This window comes from Scylla paramamosain, chromosome 11 (assembly GCF_035594125.1).
Source record: "Scylla paramamosain isolate STU-SP2022 chromosome 11, ASM3559412v1, whole genome shotgun sequence".
Taxonomy (NCBI): Eukaryota; Metazoa; Arthropoda; class Malacostraca; order Decapoda; family Portunidae; genus Scylla; species Scylla paramamosain.
The window spans coordinates 7540241-7563831 of NC_087161.1; the positions used below are offsets into that span (position 1 = coordinate 7540241).

Sequence of the window (23591 nt, forward strand, 5' to 3'; positions counted from 1 at the left end):
CTATTGTGTGGGTTTTCTCTACCTACGCTAAGTACTTTGCATTTATTGATATTAAATTGCATTTGCCATCTATCCGTCCATTCATTCATTCTATCTAAATCTGCCTGCAAGGCGGTGGCATCCGATTCTGACCTAATTAATCTACCTATCTTTGTGTCATCCGCAAATTTAGTAACATCACTACTAATTCCACTATCCAAGTCATTAATATATATTGGAAATAACAATGGCCCTAATACTGATCCCTGTGGCACCCCACTAATTACATGACCCCACTCGGATTTAGAGCCGTTTATTACAACTCTCTGTCGCCTGTTACTAAGCCATGAACGAGCCTGAACATCAGTGACTGGGGGGCAACATGAGTAGCATTACAGCTAAGGTTGCCATACGTCCGGATTTTCCCGGACATATCCGGGAAAACGGAATTCAAGATTGGAAAAACGGAATTCAAGATTATCAGCCATATGCAAAGTTAAACAAATTGAGTTTCTTTGAATTAATTTACATGTTTTCCAGTATCATATCAGGACCATAATCAGGTGTTAGTGAAGGTGTTCGGAATTTTGATAGTTCATATATGGCAACCCTACATGATTACACTAGAGTTGCACACTAAAGATTACAGACTAGTATGGTGGTACATACATACGTTATTGGACTATATAGACTAAAAATAGATTATTTTTTATATTAATTGCCTGAAAATGAAGATAATACCGATCAGGGCTGGGTAAGACTGAGACGTGAGAGCCGGGATGGACGCTCCCGTACGATCGGTCACTGACTGTGTTATGTCCAGAACGCGTACACTACAAGAGAGAGACACGTACAAACAGAAGGTATAACAGAAAATTTGTAAAGATAACTGGTGTAATTCGGTTATGTTCGTCGGTGTTAAGACTGATTAATAGAAAGAATATGCATTTAATTCAGAGGCATGTTTCTTTCTTTCAAGAAATAGAGTAAAAATATTTATTGTATTTGAGGTCGTGGGTAAATTATCAGTAGAAATTATTTATAATACTGCATGGCTATGCTCCCTCAGTCCTAGTGGGACACCACGGTTCCCACGTCACACAGCAGCCGTGGCCGTGGGTGAGCACCTGTGGGGGCACCGGCTTCTCGTGGGGGGGCACGTGCCCACCCATGCCCCCCCCCCCCCGTAGCTACGCCACTGGTGCTGATAAAGTATTGGCTAGCCCTGACTTTCGAAATAAAAAAAAAAAAAAAAAAATCAACTTCTGAGGAGTTACCGGTTGACGACACTGATCCCATGGATAGGTTGGATGGGCTCACCTCCACTGCTCAACATTTTCCCAGCACCTGCTTTGTTCAGCAGGAGGATGTTTTCCAGAATGCTCTGGATGATTTAGCTGGTTCTTTTCTAAGCGAAGAGGAAAAGGGAGATCCATTGTCGGGTAAATTAGTTAACATTTTAAATCAAAGTTTGCGGCGCCGGCCTAATGATAATGATGTGATGGTCACAGCGGCAAAGGTTAAACTACCTAACAATGTGGAAAATTTCAAAGTACCTGTGACGAACAGTGACATTTCAGAAGCCATGACTACCAGCGGTAAGTTTCTCGATGCTAGACTGGCAAGAACGAATGGCATCCTTTCTAAGCTATTGTGCCGATAGCCAAGCTTTTGAGTGATGTTGAAGAAAAGAAAAGCCGTCCTACGGAGTACTATCTGTCAGATTTGAATTCCAGTTTAAGACTTTTGACAGCTGCTTTCAATTATCTGAATGAGATACGGAAGGAAGTTGCCCGGATTCATTTAAATGACTCCGCTTTGGCACAATTGTGCAGGTGGGAGTGTGAAGTGGGTATGGCTAAATTGTTTCTGTTCGATGTTTCCAAGAAGTGTGATGAAGTTCATAAAACTAAGAAACTGGAAAAGCCTCATTACAAACACAAGTTTTCCCGAGGTGATCAGAAGAGATTTCAGCCTTACTATAATAAAAGGCAGATATACAGGCAAGATAATCCTTCCTCAAGGCACCCTCACCACTCAAAGCCTTTTTTAGGGCAGAGACAGCCACAGGGAAGGGGGTTCCACAGAAAACCTCCCAAATAAGACTTCCTTAGGTAAGTGCAGGTCTTGTATTCAAGCCAGTTAACACTCCTGAATTTTTTTTACGAGTTTTTTTTTTTCTTTTTTTCTGTACAAATAACTGGTGTCTCTTGACAGGAGATATGTTTCGACATTGTGACTGGCAATGTAATTGACCTGGAGCTTTCACCTGTTCAACATAAATTACCGAGACCTTTAGTTCTATCCAAAGCTGATCAACGAGCCCTGGATGTAGCTATGCAGGAATTTATTGATTTTCGCATAGTAGAAAAGTGTAGCGATTTGAGAACTGATCAAGCCTTTTTACTCTAACATTTTTCCCATCATCAAGAAAGATGGTTTAGCAAGGGTAATATTAAATTTAAAGGATCTGAATGACTTTATTGTATTTAATAATTTTAAAATGGATACCATTAAGGATGTGCTGCACTTGCTCTACCCAAATTGCTTTTTTTCTGACAGTGGATTTTAAGCATGTACATTATTCAGTGCCAGTTAGACCAAAACACAGGCAGTACCTACGGTGTATTTGGAATAATGATCACTATCAGTTTACATTTCTTCCTCAAGACTTAACTTCTCCCAGACTATTTGCTAAATTGTTAAAATCAGCTTTGACACATTTAAGGAAATTGGGAATTTTGGTGTCATGTTATACTGACGATTGTATTTTTATTGCTTTATCTAAGAAGGAATTGTTAGGCAATATAAACTATGCTTTGCACCTATTTGATTCATTGGGACTAACAATTCAATGTCAAAATCTGTGCTCATACCTACAGAAGTCATAGAATTTCTGGGTGTCATCTTGGATTCGGTTAACATGATCATAATTTTACCAAAAGGTAAAATTAATAGAATTCGAGATCTTGGCCAATCGTTACTGAAAAAGAATGTGACCTCTATTCATGATTTGGCCTCCTTCATAGGACACGTAGTGTTTGCAGGCATTGCTGTCCCACACACACCACTGAGATATAAATATCTAGAAATTTTTCGAAATATGGCCCTTGTTCGGAGCAAAGGTGATTATAAGGTAGAGGTATGTCTAGATGAGCATGCTCGAGATCTAATTGTTTGGTGGATAAATAACATACACTCTCAAAGGAAATCGTTAAGGTCGTCACCACCTAAATCTGAAATCAAAACAGATACTTCTACGACAGGATGGGGAGCCAAGCTTGGTGCTGCAGTTACTGGTGGACATTGGGTGGGATATGAATGAGTTAGACCATATAAACTGTCTTGAATTGAAAGCTGTATTAATGGGTTTGAAGTCATTATGCAAAATTAAAAAAAAAATAAATAAATAAATCGTTGTGATAGTACCAAAATATCATTGTTAACAATTGTTCAACACATTTTTGAATGCGTCAATATGAGGGATATTTCTATATCCACTGAACATATAATGGGATGTGAGAACTTTGAAGCAGATCGGGAGTCTAGACTCAAGAATTTCGATTGAGAATGGATGTTGGATCCTAATGTTTTTGAGAAAGCATGCCAACTATTCTTTTTTTTTTTTTTTCGGACTGATCTATTTGCTACCAGAATAAATGCTCAGCTGAATAGATTTGTGTCCTGGAAACCGGATCCTGAAGCTTTTCACACAAATGCCTTTACTCTTTCTTGGACTGAAGGAGTTCATTATGCCTTCCCACCTTTCAGCATCATAGGAAGGGTGCTGAAAAAGATTCAGGAGGACAAGGCAACCCTTCTGGTTATTCTTCCCCTTTGGCCGACACAAACATGGTTCCGAAGGGCACTGCAGTTATTGGTGGAGGAGCCGGTACTACACCCTCGACAGTGCATTTGTCTCTCACAAGATCTCGCTCTTGCTCACCCACTGTCAAATAAGCTCAGACTAGCAGCAATGGTATTATTAGGGAATCTTTTAAGAGTCAGGGAATTTCGTCGGAAACTGCGGAATTTTTACTTGGATCATGGCGAAATGGGACAAAGCAACAATATGGGCCTCATATCAAAAGATGGTTGTCATTTTACATCAGTGGAGGATTTGATCTATTTCAGCCACCTGTGAATATACTCCTGGAATTTTTGTATTATGAATTTAAGAGTGTCAAAGGGAGACAATATAGTTCGATGAATTCAATAAGGTCAGCAATTTCCAATGTCCCAATTAATTATGGCAAACCCACAGGCCAACATCTACTGGTATGCAGATTTATAAAAAAAGTTTTCACCTGATGTCTGCTCTTCCTCGCTATGACATCATTTGGAACCCTCAAGTGGTAATTAATTATATTAAAGGCTTAGGACCAAACAAAAAGCTTAGTATTATTCAGTTATCAAGGAAATTGGTCATGTTAATGCTCCTTCAATCTGGACAAGGGTGTCAGACTCTTCATTTGTTAGTTATCAGAAATATGTTTTTACACCATCTAAAGTTACCTTTGCTTTGGGAGACCCTCTGAAAACTTCAGGGACGAGGAATCATTTGTCAGAAATTACTTTTCAAGCTTATTCCCAAATTAGAAGACTATGTGTGCACACAACACTTGTAAATTATTTAGAGAAGACATTAGTTGCGAGAGGGAAAGAAACATCATTGTTTTTCCCAACTAAAGCTTCGGGTAAAGCAGCATCAAGGAATATCTTGAGACGCTGGACTAAAGACGTCATGGCTAGTGCCGGTGTTGATCTTTTTATTTTCTCTCCCCATTCTACCAGGTCTGCCTCATCCAGAAAAGCTTTTCGATACCTTCCTCTGTCAACCATTATGAGGGCTATAGGATGGTCGAAGTAATCCACGTTCACTGCTTATTACCATAAACCTGTCCAGAACACTCGGTTTGCTGATGCTGTGCTGGCTAATGGAGAATAATCTCATTATGATGTCACTTTATGGTGGCCTGTGTTTATGTCTGGATTCTTAATATGTAGAAATATCTCCTTTCATTTTCCTCTGTTGTGTCATGGGATGTTCTCATGGAATGCTCCTTAGTATATAAGTTTATGATGTACCAGTTGGGATTATGCCTCGCCTTTCAATGTAATGGTATACAAGTTGCAAATTTCTTTTGTATAAGGATTGGGTATCTTAATTTGTTTTGGGTCAATAAATCCTGTTGGTTTATGGGGTCCTTTGCTATCCTCGTGTGGAGTAGTTTTGAGCAACCACTGAAGTTCATTGGTTTGCCAAGTGCGCAGTCAAATTAATGAAGTGAAATTATGAGATTAAATGAATACTTACCAAGTATGAAGGTTGATTATAATTTTACGAATATTTCACTGCGTCACTTAGGCAATAACTGCCCACCCTTTCCCTTTCCGTCATGTAAAAAAGATAGATAAATAAAAAAAGTCTAGTCCAATGCCAGTAGGATCAAAACTGTACACTCTGAAAACTAATGCGTGGCGCTGCGCGAGACATTTCATTTATTGCTTAAGTGACGCAGTCAAATATTCGTGAAATTATGATCAACCCTCATACTTGGTAAGTATTCGTTTAATCCCATAATTATATGTGTGAGAGCTTAACTGGCATTGTTGTCCACAGAGAGAACGTAAAATTTCCTTTGCCAGTTATCTATTATCTTTATTTATTTATTTATTTATTTATTTATTTATTTTTATTTTATCTATTTGTTTATTTATTTATTTATTTATTTACTTTTTTATTTATTTTTTTTTGAGGGGAAACTAAATTTAAAATGTAAACAGACCAGGGTAAATTGTCTTTGATAAGGTAGTAGTCAAACACCAGTGATACACACAGAATTGAATGTAACACCTACACAGGATGTTTTCTACCAAAAATTAATGTAAACCCGAGGCACCAATTAATTGTTACAGCATAGTCATTTAAATTTCATTATTATGAACTGTTTAGCTATCATGGTTCCCGGTATAGGAGGTCCAACAATTCCAATGTAGCAAGACTAATTTCTAGAGATATCATTGTGAATAAGAAAAGAAAAATAATATGAAAACTTTTTTTATTTAGACGCTAACTTCAATAAAACAATTTAGTTGTCATGGAGTTTTTCCAGTGCCTTATAGACCTCCGGCTAAAATGCTACAATATAAAGCAAGGTCAGAACTATTTGGAAGAAACCATGACTGATAGTAGCTAATCTAGTATTTTTACATCTATTAACAACAGCTAAATCAAAACTAAATTGAACAGTAAACTAAATCAAAGCAAAAGTAATTCAGTACCAACTTTAAATAAATACCCAAAAATTTGATTAAACCTTTTAATTAAAACAGAAGGAGCAACACTCAATCCACAAGAAACAATCAACCTTGACTCCGCACCCCCACCCCGTGATAGTAGCGTACACACACACTGATGTACAGTAGCGACTCGACGCGAACACACGCCCTTCCCCACGTAATACGAAAGGCCAAATACAAAAATATTTTAACTCTGCTTGCTACACTTCCCTAAAGACACTAGTGGCAATCTAATATTGTTATGGTGTTCTTTACTATATATATCCTTTTGAGTAATAGCACTTTAACATGGCGCTCAAAAGGGAAGGGCGGAAAATAAAATGAAATCTTACAGCCTACTTAAATGGGTGGGGACAACCGGCGGACCCGCCGGAATCCCGCTCTTATATTCTTTGTCTCTATTTCCTTCTCTCACTTTTCCTTTTTTGCTATTTACTTCTTTCTACTTACGGCCGACATATATATATATATATATATATATATATATATATATATATATATATATATATATATATATATATATATATATATATATATATATATATATATATATATATATATATATATATATATATATATATATATATATATATATATATATATATATATATATATATATATATATATATATATACACAACACTTTTTAATCTATTTTTTTTCTATCTCCTCCTCTTTTTTTCTCCTGTTATCCCACCCTTCAATATTACATATTGGCTATGATGTGTGTGTGTGTGTGTGTGTGTGTGTGTGTGTGTGTATGCGCCACCTGACTACAGTAAGGGTGACTACGTGTGATGTCAGATCACCCCCCCCACCCTCTCTCTCTCTCTCTCTCTCTCTCTCTCTCTCTCTCTCTCTCTCTCTCTCTCTCTCTCTCTCTCTCTCTCTCTCTCTCTCTCTCTCTCTTCTTTTTTTTTTTTTTCTTCTTCCGCCTCTTGCCTGCTTGCCGTCCATCAAAAGTATTGTATATAAGCTGCTAAGAAAGCAATCAGTTGACACTCCTCTCTTTAACATCCTAATCTTGTGATTTTGCTGTGACAGTGAGAGACTTGGCTGCTGCTTGCCAGGCTTTATTCAACTCAAACACAAGTAGCCCTGAAACAAAAATAGTAACTCATAACACAATAATATAAAACTAACTTTCATCAATCATGGCAATAGACACATAACATAATACACATAATAGACACAAAATAATATAAGGACATGGTATATAATTCCTATACAAAGAGATAATGAAGGTAGCCTACATGGCATGTTGCCCTAAAAGTACAAATAACAAACCCATATTAAACCATTCTTCCCCTCCAAAAAAAAGAAAAAAAAAAAAAACTGCCACCAATAACTATAGGTAATTAATCCCGCCCATATTGATCCGGAACCTTTGACATACGAGCTGATCTCCATACTAAAGGTGTTGCTGCATCTGCTTCTATCTCAGCTTCTTGGTGAGGCTCTGTATCCTTTGGAGATGCTAGGTGAGTTGCAGTGGGTACTGCCTCTGGTGACAATGGAGATGAGAGTGATTCCTGTGATCTTTAGCAGCAAAGTAGTTGACTTAGTCCTTGTGACATGGGGCCGAGTCATGAACAGAAACTGTTGACTCCATCCATCCTGATATTTAATGTGAGCATATGTTGGATAAACATCTAGTAGTTCTACTTGATCCACTAGAGGCTCATTTTTGTTTATTCTAATGAACCTTCTCAATAATACCGGCCCTGGTGTTATGATCCACGAAGGCAGAGAGCTCCCGGAAGATGAGCGGCGTGGAAACCCAAAGAAGCGTTCATGTTGTTGCCGTAGACAGAAGAGATCTAAGTAAGTGCAAAACGTCAGTAAGTACTAATTCCCAATGCTGATTGGGAAGATTCCGCGATTTGAGAGCCAACTGGATTGCCTTCCATGTAGTACCGCTGAGCCGCTCCACTTGTCCATTGCCAGTTGGGTGATAAGGGGTAGATCGACTCGTTGCAACCCATTTCTGGGTGAGATAGGACTTGAGACCTTTGGACATAAACGATGTTCCTTGATCAGAATGTATATAATTAGGCATCCCACACAGGCTGAATATTTGTTCCAAGCACTTGATTACTGCTGTTATATTCATATTGGGGCATGGAAAAACAAAAGGAAAGCGAGAATATTATTCAAAAACAGTAAGAAGATAAGGGTTGCGTGAGGCAGTTGGCAAAGGTCCCTTGAAATCGATGCTCAGTCTCTCCATTCCTTGTGTTGCCTAAAGAACCTTGGCTTCAACTCAAACCTTGCAGGAGGCACAAACCTTCTTGACATCCTCAGTGGAAAAAAGATTCTTTGATCTCACGAAGTGAAGCAAACGCGTCACATAGGCTTTATAACACCATATCCTATACAGTAGCCAAGAAGATACACTCTGATGCTGCTTTGGGAACTCTTGGCCAAGTAGCATCCCAGAGCACAAGTCCTTCATTAATGCAAAACGTGTGGATGGCTAAGTTGATGAAGCGCATGGACTTAACAGTCTTAGAAGCATCCAAGGTTTATTTTTCTCTTGCTGATGACCTCAAGAAAGTGCTGTACATTGTGATCGTGTTTTTCTTGAGCGTGTACACCAATGGTGATGTTGTCGGGATACGGAATGCACCCTGTAATTTTTTTCCTTCACTAACTTGTCCATGGTTCATTGAAAAACTGCGACCTCATTCATCACTCCAAAGTGATATAGGCGCCCATTGGCCTTAAAAGCTGTATACTTCTTGTCTGATTCCTTCAGTGGGACTTGGTGATATGCACTTTTTCATGTCAAAAGTTGAGAACACACTATATGGTGAGAGTTCATTCACCATGGTGTCGATTCTTGGCAGTGGATAAGCATCCAGTTCTGTATACTGATTTATAGTTTGCAAGTAATCAATACTTCTTATGTCGATTCAAGGGAATCTTCACCACCACCACCTGAGCCTTCCATGGAGATGAGCTATTTTCAATAATACTCTCGGCAAGCAAATGGTTTGTTTCCTCTGCGCTGAATTCCTTGTCATCTTTATTGTAGTATCTTGACTTTGTGACAATAAGTTTAGAATTAGGTGACAAATATTGGAAAAGAGAAAGCTCATCTACAGTAGCAGCTGCTATAGAACAATATGAATCAGTACCGGATAGGTTGAGTGCCGGTTTTGGCCCACCGTATTCAGTAGTTACACTCTGATGCTGCTTTTGGAACTCTTGGCCAAGTAGCACTGCAGAGCACAAGTCCTTCATTAATGCAAGACGTGTGGATGGCTAAGTTTGTTCATAATACAAGACATGTGGATGGCTAAGTTTGTCCATTAAAATGAAGAATTAAGTCTACGTCGACATAACCTTGAGAGTTTGTGTGCAGTGATTTCTGTGCTAGAGTGATATCTTTATTGGTTCCATGGACTAGTAGCTTCAAGTCCTGTGCAACATCTTCATCTACATAGCTCGTCACTGCATGAATCAACAGGTGCTGTTAATTTCCGCCCATTGATTGCTGCTAAGGTGGCCCCTCGATGGAGGCTCTGAGGTATAGTGGTGCCAGTGACAATTGAAAGGACAGAAGGCTGTGTGGAGTCAAACACAGTAGCTGTCGTAGTCTTGCCTGTAGATGCCGATGTATTAGACAGGCATGCTCAAGCGAAATGGCCTTTCTTGCCACGCATGGTACAGATAGAATTCCGTGCTGGGCAAATAGTAGGACTATGATAGAGCCCTCTACAAAAGTAACACCTTTTCTTCATAGATAGAGTAGCTGTCAATACTTGATTTTCAGTAGTTGTCACACAACCTTCAGACATAGACCTATTCTCCTCAGCATCATCCCCTACCATCTGTCCATGATCAGGAGTCACCACGGTGGCAGTTGTCCAAGCTGAGAAGTCATAGGACCGTAAGAACTGGCACTGCGCTGAGCTAGGTCCAAAGAGTAAGCCTGATCATAAGCCGTCCATAAAGCTAAAGTTTTATTTTCTAGAAGGCGATGGCTCGACCATTAATAAAGGTATCTCTAATAAAATCCCGGTACTGTTCTGCAGTAACTGCTTTCAAATTACAATCTTTACTTAATTTATGCATTTCTCTCAAAAACTCGTTCAAAGATTCACCTGGCTTCTACCGATGAGTTGCAAGCAAATGTCTAGCTAATATTTCATTAGGTGTCTTTACTTTCAACTTTGCTTTTCAACTTCTCCAAAATGGAAATTGCAGAATCATATTTCGTGCATTCTTCAATGTACTCATAAACATTGTGGATGACATAGTTTACAAGTGTCCTTAGCTTATTCAGTGCCCTATGCTCACACTCTTGAATGAAGTTGGAAAACGTCCTGTGTCAGTGCCGCCATTCCTTGACTGCAGTAGGAGAGCTAGGGTCCAAATCCAGGCGGGTTGACTTCAACAGTTTCTCCATTGTCGAGCTGAATAAATATAATAGTGATCAATATGTATGATGAACAATAGGTGACTTGATGAAGCCCCCTGTTGCACGCCGAAAGAGGCCTCCATTCTTACTGACTTAGGGATATTTCTTGTATACACATACATAATTTTAAGTGCTTGCTACATGACTCTCCAGCACCCGAACTTCAGGAGGTGATCTAGCAGCTTCGCTCGTAGAACTTTGTCATACGCTTTACTAAAGTCAATAAACAACACAAGGATTTATTTTTTTTATAGTCTGGCTTAGTCACAATAATTTTAAATTCGAAATTTGTTCCATACATCCTCTGTTTCTCTGTGCTACGGCTTGACATCTGTCTACATCATACCAAAGTCATAATATGTTCAATAATAACATGTCATAGACTTTTGCAAGTGTATCCACTATACTGATTCCTCTGTGGTTATTGCAAATCATCCTATTACCTGGCTTAAATAATACAACTAGTTTCTTGTAACACCAAACCAAAGGATAACTCCAACCGTTAAGTACTACATTGAATATTGAGAAGAAGATTAGTAGCCATGACACTGGTAAATGCTTAACAACACCAAGGCACAGTCCAGTGTAGCTCTTATTAATTTTTATGTTACTCGAGGCCTGCTTTATCTCCTACGGTAAGAATGGGTTGTCTAAAATTGGTATATATGTAAGGCGCATCCTGAACGTCATGCATGATTTTGCATGTTCGTCTTTTTCAGTAAGTTTTCAGAATGCTCTTTAAAATGTTAATTTTCCGGCTTTTCAACTTTGCATTGTCAGCATTTCCTCTTCAATTTACATTGCCATTCAACATGGTGTCCTTGGTATTTAAGAGTCGTTTCCAGCGTGGATGTGCCTCATCACAGGTGTGTCCAGCACCACGGTGATGTCTTGTGAAGTCAGCATCATTCTCCATGATAGTGCGGAAGCCCGCTGCGATCACCCCATCATCATCAACACCTTCGTTGTCTAGTTCAACGGTGAGAAGTGCCGTGTCCTGCAACGCGCCCACTATTCTTTCTAAGTCTAGAGACTTGTAGAATGCACTCCTCTGTTTTAGTTGTGGTCCGAAGGATTCGTGATGCGATTAACCTAGAGATGACGCCCTTTGCAGCAGCTGTGATGGTGATGTTGCTCTTCCTTTCTCAGTCGCCAGGACGACACAGAGCGGTGCGTGGTGGGAACCGCGAAAGTCTTGCTGTGTCTCCACACTCCTAATCAAGTGTATGCATTCTCTCTTCGCAGAACACAGAACAATTTCCGATATCCACACGTGGCGTGTCATAAACCAAAGATTACTGCCAGGTTGTCTGCCGCTGTGGTGAAGGTGATTGGCGCCTACCAAGGCATTGCTGTGCAAAATGTTGATCAGTGTCCTTCCGTGAATGTTGTTGTCATTCTTTATCCCTCGATATTCATAGGAGATGCCGCTCTCATCTTCGAGGCGTGGGGTACCAACCAGTGCATTAAAATTCGCCCATTGCAATGGTGCCCTCAGTCTCCAGAGTGCGCTGAGTGAGGGCACCATAATGCATGTCCCTGAAGTAAGGTGAGTCGCCAGGTGATGTGTATACTTATTCTAACTTTATTTTTGGTATACACGACAGCTCCACCCATATCTGGTTCTCTACATCTGTGTCGACATTGGTGATGTTCTTTTGAATTCTGTTGTTGACAAGCATCACCACTTCTCTGTCTTGGCCACGCTTAAAAACATTATGGTAAGCAACGAATCCCAGTACTTCGAGGTTGAAATACCTTCTTGCCTCCAACATCCATACAATGTCATAATCGAAGATGAATTTCAGTATATCTGGTTTCTGCAATTTACCTTTAAGACAGGAAATGTTCCAGGAACAGATTTAATTTTCATTTCTTGTTAGGATTTAGAAATAAACGAGTGAACCTGCTAAGGACAGCTCCATCTCTAATTAGTATACGGTTTTTCCAATCATAGATTACGTTCACTCCCACGTTTTCTGCTTTTTCTCTTTCCTCTCGCTCCCTCCGCAGACACACAGGTTTTCTCCTGACTGCAGGGTGGACATCTTTCTTAATGTAGACTTGTGACATAAGTCCTTGAACATTCCTCAGATTCTTAGCTTTTTCCCAGGATTCTGTCTATTTGATTCTGGTCTTTCAAAGTAACGAGAATTAGTCTCATTTTCCTTCCATTCTGCTGATCCAGTCGCTTCACTTTAAGGTGCTTTGACCCACTGCTTTTGTAGCGCCAGCCGCCTGTATCACGTTCTGTATCTTTTCGTTGTCTGCTGTTCCCAGTTCATCCTCGTCCTCTGACAGTCCAGTTATTACAAGGTTTCTCTTTACTATCTAAACTCCTAGAGACTCCAGAAATAGCTGTTGTAAGTCAATAATCTGACAGGCATAATTTATTCTGTCAGATAGAGTCTGCACTTCTTTTTGTAGTGTTGTCATTTCTGCCATTGCTTCTTTAAAATTTCGAAGCTCGTCCAGTAGGACTCTATTAGATGGTTAATCATCTTTAAACTCGCTTATGATCGTAGTCAAGGCTTGTTTTAACTGAGCATGACTTCATTTCTCGTTCTCATTTGTTGTTGGAGCCCGAACTGTGGCACCATCAGTATATTCAGCCATGATCAGCTGCTTCGGTGCACCATTTGGGTCAGGTGGAGACGATGGTACGGGGTTGCTAGGGATCTATTGTTTTTCAGCAGATTTTAGTTTTCGGATCGAAGGTGAAGTTTAAAACAGTCACCTTGATTTTCATTCGTTTATTTTGACTAAGTCCCCAAAGTCTACGTATCCGTGCATAAACCTCTAGGTCCCTGCATCTCTTACGCACTTCCTGACACTAAATTTGAGAATCTTACAGCACCCGATAGCCAATAAGCAGCCAAATTAAACGGAGTTCTATCCAGCTGTTGTCTTAGCACCAGTGCCCACACACTACCAACAACAATACAAGAATCAACTAGAACAAGCATCAGAAGAAGAAGCAGCAGCATTATCATCATCATCATCATCATCATCATCATCGGAAGAAGATTAAGAGGAAGAGGAAAAAGCAGAGGAAGAAGAAGCAGCATCAGAAAAGAAGAAATGTTCTAGGAGGCTGTCACCACTCATTCTGATTTATCACCACCGTGATAAATCAGGAACCAGTGGTATCCAGGTTTACCTGGATACCACTGGCCACCACTTTGTACTAGATGGATTTCACTGCCACTAGTTCACTGGTTGATAGACTTACTGGGTGACTGGAGGTGATGTTAGCAACACAGGTGATGGTAGCGCGTTGATACTCCGATGAAAATATATTGGTAGCGTGGAGTTAGAGTTGGAGGTTCGTGGGTATTCGTTGATCTTGTGGTTAGATTTGTGCGAGTGAAGGTAACACAATAGACAGATGTTCTTTCATGATTTAATGATGAACAGAAATGTACACATGTTATATCGAGACAGATTGGGAAGTAATGGAAGTCACGATTCTCTCTCTCTCTCTCTCTGATCTGAACTGAGTGATGACCCTCTATGAACTCTGAACTCTAGCTAAGCATACCGGCCCTTTTATGTGAAACTCTCCAGATCATGGTCGGAAGAAGCTGACCAATAGTGGAAGAGGAAATTAGATCAATCAGATGCTGGAACCAGGAAAATCTGAGCCAAAGACGGTGGTCGTTATTATAGCCAATCCTCTCTCGAGCGTGTTACCCTAAGGACTGGCTGAGGAATACAAGGAAGGTGTGGAAATCTCTTGAGAGGAGAGAGGGAAGAGAGAAGGTTCTAAAAATAGATCAGACTGGCCACGTCAGGACAGTAAGCACGTGGAACACTAGACAATGGAATATGTATGATATATATATATATATATATATATATATATATATATATATATATATATATATATATATATATATATATATATATATATATATATATATATATATGAATCATAATAATGACTGATACAGAAACAGCATCAGAGGAAGATGATGATTATGATGAGGCAGCATCAAGAAGAAAGAAGAAAAAAACGAAGAAGCATTGTCAGAGGAAGAACAAGAAGAAGCAACAGCAAAAAAGAGCAAGCAGCATCAGAGGAAGAAGAAGCGGCAGAGCAGAACAACAACAACAACAACAACAAAAACAAGAACAAGAACAAGAAAAAGAAGAAGAAGAAAAAGAACAAGAAAAAGAAGAAGAGGAAGAAGAAAAAGAACAAGAAAAGAAGAAGAAGCAGCATCAGAGGAAGAAGAAGAAGCAGCATCAGAAGGAAGAAGCAATATCATAAGAGGAAGAAGAAGAAGCAGCATCAGAGAAAGAACACATTTTACATATAACAGTATTCTCGATTCTGATTTCTTTGGTATAAAGCTATTGAACACTTTTGTTGTCTTCATATTCATCCTCAACCCTGTCTCTTTCTCTGTTTGATTGTTAAATCATCTCCCGAAGCTCATCTGTGGATTTGATAACAACACAAGTCACGATTTAAAGGTATTTTCCATATGTAATCTTAATAATTAATTTTTGACAGAACTCAACGTTGATTAAATCACCGAAAAAATCCTATCATTGCTTGCTTCCTTAATAATAACATGGCTTAATCACAAGGCTGGGTCATAGGCATAAGTAATGGCATTGGGCCTTTGAACAAAATATAAGAGAGTCAGCACTGACATTCTCACCTGGCTAGCTACCCCATGCACTTTGGATGGTCATATCTGGAATTCGTACTTTGGCCTAAATCTTCTACCTGTAAGATGTTTATCACAATACTGTAACATACTGCTGAGATATTACTGCAGAGTGGACTTGAATGTTGGTATGATAGATGAGGTAACACATGGTGGCAGCTAATTTCACACTGCAGACGTTCTTACACCACACTTTAGTACATGAAACCTTATGAGCTGGATTCAGGGAAAGACCATGAGTACAATGCCATGTAGTCATTAGCTTGATACATAACCTCCCACCTGAAAAGCCCAGTACAGTATCAATGACACAAACCTGAGATACATTATAAGTTGATCACACATTAAGGAGGAACTTCAGAGTCTAGAAAAAGAGTTACTTCTCCTCTTAGGATCCTTAGGAAAGCTAAAAAAGGATAGGTCATTGTTTCACCTGGAATTATTTGAACAGTACATTGCTGACCATGATTGACCAGACTATGTCTAGCTTCAGTAATGGTAATTTGTCCAGTAGCCTGTGCTACGGGGTGCCCCTCGCAGAAAAGACATGCAAGCACCAAGAAAAGGACTTGAAGACGGACAGGCCCATCCAGTGAAAGGTGAGGAGCAAGAATCTGTAAAAGGACCTGCAAGCATGTGCAGGTGCGGCACATTAAAGGGAGCGCTACTCTCTGAACAAAGGTAAGCGTTGTATTATCTTATATATTAATCGACCGATTTGCGTGATTTTTTTTTTTTTTCGGTGATTTTTATTACCTATTTTCTACATGTACTAAATATGTAGATATACTATTATTCGTTATGTTGTCAGCGTAACTTAATTAATTTTATAAGTATTTTGTTAATTTATTGAGGAAAAGTAGCTAGTTCGAAGTCCAGACCACATCTTCTAGATATACAGAAAACTTTATTGAGAAAGACTTTAGTGTTTAATAAACGTCATTTTATCTGAAATTTTACCTTACAAAATTTTTTTTTTTTAAATCTTATTCGTTTTTCACAGATATCGAGATGGAACTTTCCTTGCTGAAGTCTCATATAATAACAAATTTTCAGTAAAATTCACAATGTGTATAACTATTTTTACTTGACACAACTCACAAAAATCCCTTATGGCCCCTTAATCAGTCAGAGCTTCACAACTGCAACTCTGAAAAAAAGTAATTATGATAAATAGGTAAATAAATAAATAAAAAATCCACCTTAACACTGGTTCATACATGTAGCATATAGACTCCTCATTTGAAAAGGGAAATAAGGGCATGTTGAATTCCTAGATTTTACAGGTAAACGATGCACCGGTGACTATATAAGAATTAGCCAAGCTTACCAACTTGCCAACAAAGGAGTTACGTATAACGAGGCATAATATTGCCATAGCTATTGACTTACGGAAACAACTCCCAGATATACTGATGAATAATTGCAAATTTGGATCACCAGCCTTGTACGACAGTTTGGGTTGGCCTGAACGTCTCTTCCGATAAGAAACCGTGTGTAGGAGTAAGAGGTGCAGTTACGGGTTCCTCCACGCTGCTGTAGGAGTTTTTCAAGCCTTTGCCTCACTGGTGAGTAAACTATGCCGTGCCACGTACGGAACCTGTCGTGCTAAATATACTTCCACTTTTCCTCTGAGATTTAGTCATCCATTATCTTTTTATTGAGTTTTCCTTTAATAAATTGGTACGTGGGTTATGACTACAAGTATGTTTTCAAAGAGCAGACACGTTGAAATAATTACAGTATAGAAAAATTGGACAAAATCCTTTATAGTCTAAGGTAAATTAAAATAATGATAATTACGAGTGCGTTATGTGTGTGTGTGTCTGTGTGTGTGTGTGTGTGTGTGTGTGTGTGTGTGTGTGTGTGTGTGTGTGTGTGTGTGTGTGATACTGTGACAGTGATGTTTTCAGGAAATGTGATAAGTATGTTATTCTAATGCATGCAAATTAATGAAATATAGTATATTTATAGCTGGAACGTTGTTTAAATTCAACCACAATTGGATTTGTTTATGCAGACTCAAGAAGAAAAAACATGAACAATTATCACAGTTGTGCAGAAACTTGCTCCAATGAACGATTGTGGTACATGTGTTTGTGGGCAAAGGGAATGTCCTTCCGGTCCATAGCGAGGCGGGCGGGGAGGAGCCCGACCACCGTGCGTCGGTGGGTGCGGCGTCTGCTTTGTGAAGGCGTCTTTCACGCCAGTAATGGTGGAGCACCTGCTGTTCCATTCCTGTGCTGCTTTTCAGCGAAAGACATCAACATTTACCATTACCTTGCGTGTCTACAGATGCAAGATAAAACGTAAATGTGTGAGTCTAATACAGCGTCCTCGATCCAAACAATAAACCTCCGACTTCTGCTAAATTTGTATTGGGTTTTTCACCTTCGTATATAATGATATAGCCAGGAAGGATATTTTCTTTTAAGCAGACGAAGTTGAAAGCAAAGTCAACCGCAGCATTGTTTAGTTTTCGGTTTTTTTTTCTATTTGTCAAATTAACTCTTTTTTGCGAGCGGACAGCTCCTCAGAGCACATCCACTCGCGAAAAGAGAGTTGACTACACAAATAGAAAAAAAAAATAAATAAAAAATAAATAAATTATTAAACAATGTTGAGATTGCCCTTGCTTTCAATCTCGTCTGCTTAAAAGAGAATATATATATATATATATATATATATATATATATATATATATATATATATATATATATATATATATATATATATATATATATATATATATATATATATATATATATATATATATATATATATATATATATATATATATATATATATATATATATATATATATATATACTTTTAGATGAAAATGTTCAATTACTGTATGATTATTGAGAAAATAGCTGAAAGACTTGATAAATGTACCTGATGGACGCACCGAGGAAACTTCATTGTTATGCAGCCTAATATAAGTAGTTAAAATAGCATTTTTTTTTCACTTGCCCCGAGACCACCTGCCGGGCGGCCCACTCGTCACGGCGAGCAGTCTTGGTCTGACCACACCACACGCTGCGATATTGTTTTCCATAGTAATTAACTAATTAAATAGCACCTACTCAAGGGCAGTTTCTTTATACCTTTCGGGTTGACTAGTCCATGGAGAATATCATGGAAGAGACTGGACTGTGATACACTAGACCACCACACTGGAAACTTAGGGTCATCACACATCTCTGGTTCCAGACACACACAAGAAGCTTGGGTACCATTGCAGTACACACTAACAAGACAAAGCAAATAAATAAATAAAGCACTCGCATACTGGTGCGGAGGAGCCGCTCTACTGGACATCATTTGACTCTCCATCCTCTTATAGGGATTTTGGTGAAAATTTCGCTGTTGCCTTAGACATATCAAAAGCTCTTGATAAAGTCTGACACAAAGCTTTGATTTCTAAACTACCCTCCTACAGCTTCTATCTTTCTCTCTGTAACTTCATCTCAAGTTTCCTTTCTGACCGATTGCTGCTGTGGTAGACGGTCACTGTTCTTCTCCTAAAGCTATTGACAGCGGTGCTCCTCAGGGTTCTGGCCTGCCACCCACTCTCACTCTCTTCATATTATTCATCAATGATCTTCTAAACCAAACTTCTTGTCCTATCCACTGCTACGCTGATGATACCACCCTGCACTTTTCCATATCTTTTGATAGACATCCAACCCTTCAGGAAGTAAAGAGCTCACGCAGAGAAGCCACAGAACGCCTGATTTCTGATCTCTCTAAAAATTATGATTGGGACAGAGCAAGCTTAGTATTGTTCAATGCCTCAAAAACGCAATTCCTCTATCTATCAACTCAACACAATCTTTTAAATAATTATCCCCTCTTCTTCATTGACACTCAACTGCCCCCCCCCCCTCATCAACACTGAGCGTCCTCATTCTGTCCTTTACATATAATCTAAACTGGAAATTTCACATCTCATCTCTAGCAAAAACAGTTTCTATGAAGTTAGGCGTTTTGAGTCGTCTCCGCCACTTTTTTTTTTTTTTCACCCCTCAGCTGCTAACTCTGTACAGAGGCCTTATCCGTCCATGTATGGAGTATGCTTCACATGTATGGATTAGGGGGTGGAGGGGGCGGGATTCTACTCATACTGCCCTTTTAGACAAGGTGGAATCAAAAGCATTTCGTCTTATCAACTCTTCTCTTCTAATTGTCTTCAGCCTCTCTCTCTCTCTCATCGCCGTAACATTGTATCTCTTGTTATCTTCTACTGCTATTTTCATGCTAACTGCTCTTCCAACTTTGCTAACTGCATACCTCCCCTTATCCTGCAGCCTCTCACTCATTCATCCCTTCTTTCTCTGGTAAACTCTGGAACTCACCGCCTGCTTCTGTAATTTTTCCTTCCTTTGACTTGAGCTTTTTCAAGAGGGAGGTTTCAGGACACTTATCCTCTGCTATTTGATCATTCTATTTGCAATTGATTTTGAGAACTGACATTTAAGTAGGTATTTTTTTGTTCAGAATTTTTGTTGCCATTGGCCAGTGGCCTCTTACATAAAAAAAAAAAAAAAGAGGGCAGAGAAGTCATTCGGGCAGGACAAAGCAACATGAAGCAAGCGAAAAGACATGAACTTTAACACGTACGGTAAATGCGATAAGATAACATTGGTAAACTCTGGAATTTCCTACCTTCTTCTGTATTTCTTTCTTCCTATGGCTTGAGTTCTTTCAAGGCAGTCTTAGGAACTGGCACTTAATTTTTTTCCTCATAATTTTGTTGCTCTTGGCCAGTGACCCTCTAACACACACACACACACACACACACACACACACACACACACACACACACACACACACACACACACACACACACACACGCACACACACACACACACACACACACACACACACACACACACACACAAAATAAAAAAAAAAAAATGGTGCTCCTCGTAACATGCTACCCGGTGAAACGTGTCAAAAACCAAAATTATTTCCACCAGTCTAAGTAAGGCACGTATTCTAAAACACTTCTGAACCACACTTCCACTACATTCAAAGGACTATAGCTCAGCTTACACAAGGTTTTAAAGGGGGGGTTGTAAGATGGGGACCTGAAAAATTTTTTTTTTCTTTCTCATATTTTTCTACATTTTTTTTCCGCTTTTTTGGTATACAAAACTTTGTGATATATATTTTTTTTTTTGTGTTATGCAGTGACGCGTCCCGTCATGAATTTCTACGGTTTTACTCGCCGCGGTATAGGTACGATGACTTTTTCCCTTTTTTCCCATATTTTTTCTGAAGTATCCCATTTTCTTTAATCTCCTGTGAAAATCTACGGTTCTCTCTCTACGTACAGCAAGAGAATGATAATTTTTTTAGCAATAACTAATATTTCCCAAATTTATTTACGATTTTTTTTTTCGTAAATCCAACAAATAATCAATGTATCTGCATCAGATATTTTTTGTATTATTATTTTATTTATTTTAAACAGTGGCGCACTGGTTTTTACTCAGAAATATGGAGAATATAATAATATTCTTGTTTCCTCCCCCAGATCGCTAATTAAGCGTGACATCATGAATCGCTCTAGGCATATGTACAAAACCAATTGGAGTAACTAAAAGAGATTCTGTCTGCTTTTTCATATATCCTGAAGTATATATCCTGTGAATTTCAAGTTCCTAGTTGCATTACATAAATTACACTAAATTCTTAAACCTTACCGCTTGATATCTCAAAATAGCGGATTTTGCCATATAAAAATGATCTCCTCCGTTGCCATTCCTGTTACACAAATATGGGCTATTACAGCTTATGAAAGTATGAGAGAGAAAGAATTCGCACCCTCTGAAATGATAATTGAAGTTAACTTTTATTTTTGGCAAATATTAAAAGAATATTCTTATTTTTTTTTTTTTTTTTTTTTCGACGAACTTTAAAACTATTTTTTACTCTTACACACACACACACACACACACACACACACACACACATATATATATATATATATATATATATATATATATAGAGAGAGAGAGAGAGAGAGAGAGAGAGAGAGAGAGAGAGAGAGAGAGAGAGAGAGAGAGAGAGAGAGAGAGAGAGAGAGAGAGAGAGAGAGAGAGAGAGAGAGAGAGTGGGGATTTATTCTCCTATCCTTCCTGATTAAAATGCTTTTTGAATGAAAGAAATTGATCCATAAGTAAGGGAGGAGATAAAAGCCGAATACAAGCAATTTAACATGGGATTCGCGAGTTTACAATCCCCGGTATTGTTAAGGCTCTAATGACAGATTAACAAAATTTCTACGTGATTAACAGAAGAAACACTCTTGACAACCCGGCTAATCATCTCAGTGTCCTCCGAAAACAGCGTTTCTGAATACAGGCCCATACGGGCCCAGTCAGGTGTGGGCACGATATTTCGGAAGGCAATCCCTGGTGCTGCGTATTTATTTATCCATTTGTTTATTTGATTAATTAATTTATTTATTTGTTTATTTATTTAGTCATTTATATATTTTCATGATGGTGTGCAGAGATCGTAAAGAAATTTTAAATACTGCTGTTGGAGTTCGGCAGTAGGTTCGCTCAGAATTTTTTTTTTTTTTTTTTTTTTCTTATGAGAAGTGCAAGAAGTGGTGACTGAAAATTTTCTTTCGCGGCGCCGCAACAATTAATGTCATATGGCGCCGGATTATGAAGCTGCATAAAAATATTAGTAATGTTAAAATTAAAGGTAAAACAAAACAAACAAAAATAAGATTTCATTCAGATTTAAAAAAAAAAAACACACACAAAAAAAATAAAAATAAATAAATAAATAAAAATTAAGGGGACTGGGGTTTGAATATACTATTTGCAAGTGAAGATATTGGTCGATAGTCAAACATTACTCAGTTGTTTTGTTTCTTTATTTATTTTCTTAAGTGTGGAGTGTTTCGTTTATACTATCTCCGCCAAATATTTCTTCACGGGGATTATGAAGAGCGATAAAAGAGACTAATCTTACTTTGCCCTCGTCCAGGAGAAACGGTAGCAGATCTTAAACCACTCGAGTTCTTTTTTCTTCTTTTAAGGGTTACTCGTCCCTTCAGGGTTGTCTTCGTGTTCGCAGTGAAAACACCAAGCAAGTTATTCGTATTTTTTTTTTTCACAACCTTGTGTCACAATAGAAACTCTTCGCTAATTTCTGACGTACGTACTACTGAAGACAAGAATTGTTCTTGGACACTTCCGATTTGCCTCTGCCAGATTTCCTCTGGTAACACTGTTTCCTGTCCAGATGTACGATAACTTCTGTTCCCTCGCTTCATTTTCCCTTGGCATTCTTGTAGCTATCAAATTATCTTGAAGCAATATTCTGTGAAGATTGAGATGTAATTTTCTATTTGACAAGCTTTATATGATGTACTTTTTGAAATTTATGTTCAATGATCAAGAAACTTACATAGTTTTCGTTCCCAGCCTCCTCCCCTCCGCCCATCTCTCTCTCTCTCTCTCTCTCTCTCTCTCTCTCTCTCTCTCTCTCTCTCTCTCTCTCTCTCTCTCTCTTGCCCTCCTGTCCTTTAACTCAAGGGAAAATTAACTGAGGGAACAGAGAATATCGTACATCTGAACAAAAGTCAATGTTACCAGGTGAAATGTGGCTGAGGAACATCGGAGGTGTGTAAGAATTCTTGTCTCCAGTGGTACATCTATTTTAGCCTGATTATTCTTGTTTCCCTTCAAGAATATAGCCAGTAAAAGAGCCAGGTTCTAATATTTTTTAATTACAGTTTTTATTCTTTTCATTTAATTTGCCCAATAACTTGACTATCAATATCAGCAAGGTGGAACACAGAAGACACACAGACGGAAGGAATAACTGAAAGTGGATCCTAAGTCACATATTTTCTTAAATAGTCTATAACAAAAATAATGATAATACTAATACTAATAATACTACTACTACTACTAATAATAATAATAATGATAATAATAATAATAATAATAATAATAATAATAATAATAATAATAATAATAAAAATAACAATAATAATAATAATAATAATAATAATAATAATAATAATAATGATAATAATAACAATAATAATAATAATAATAATAATAATAATAATAATAATAATAATAATAATATTATTATTATTATTATTATTATTATTATTATTATTAGTTATTATTATTATCATTATTATTATTATTATTATTATTATTA

The 23591-nt window shown here is 38.1% G+C and overlaps 1 long non-coding RNA gene across 1 annotated transcript; it reads left to right on the forward strand.

Moving 5' to 3' along the window:
• Positions 1-629: 629 nt before the first annotated feature.
• Positions 630-5179, forward strand: LOC135104905 (uncharacterized). The gene is made up of 2 exons (XR_010270589.1): positions 630-4334; positions 4774-5179. It is a non-coding gene; the product is annotated as an uncharacterized LOC135104905 (long non-coding RNA).
• Positions 5180-23591: the final 18412 nt, after the last annotated feature.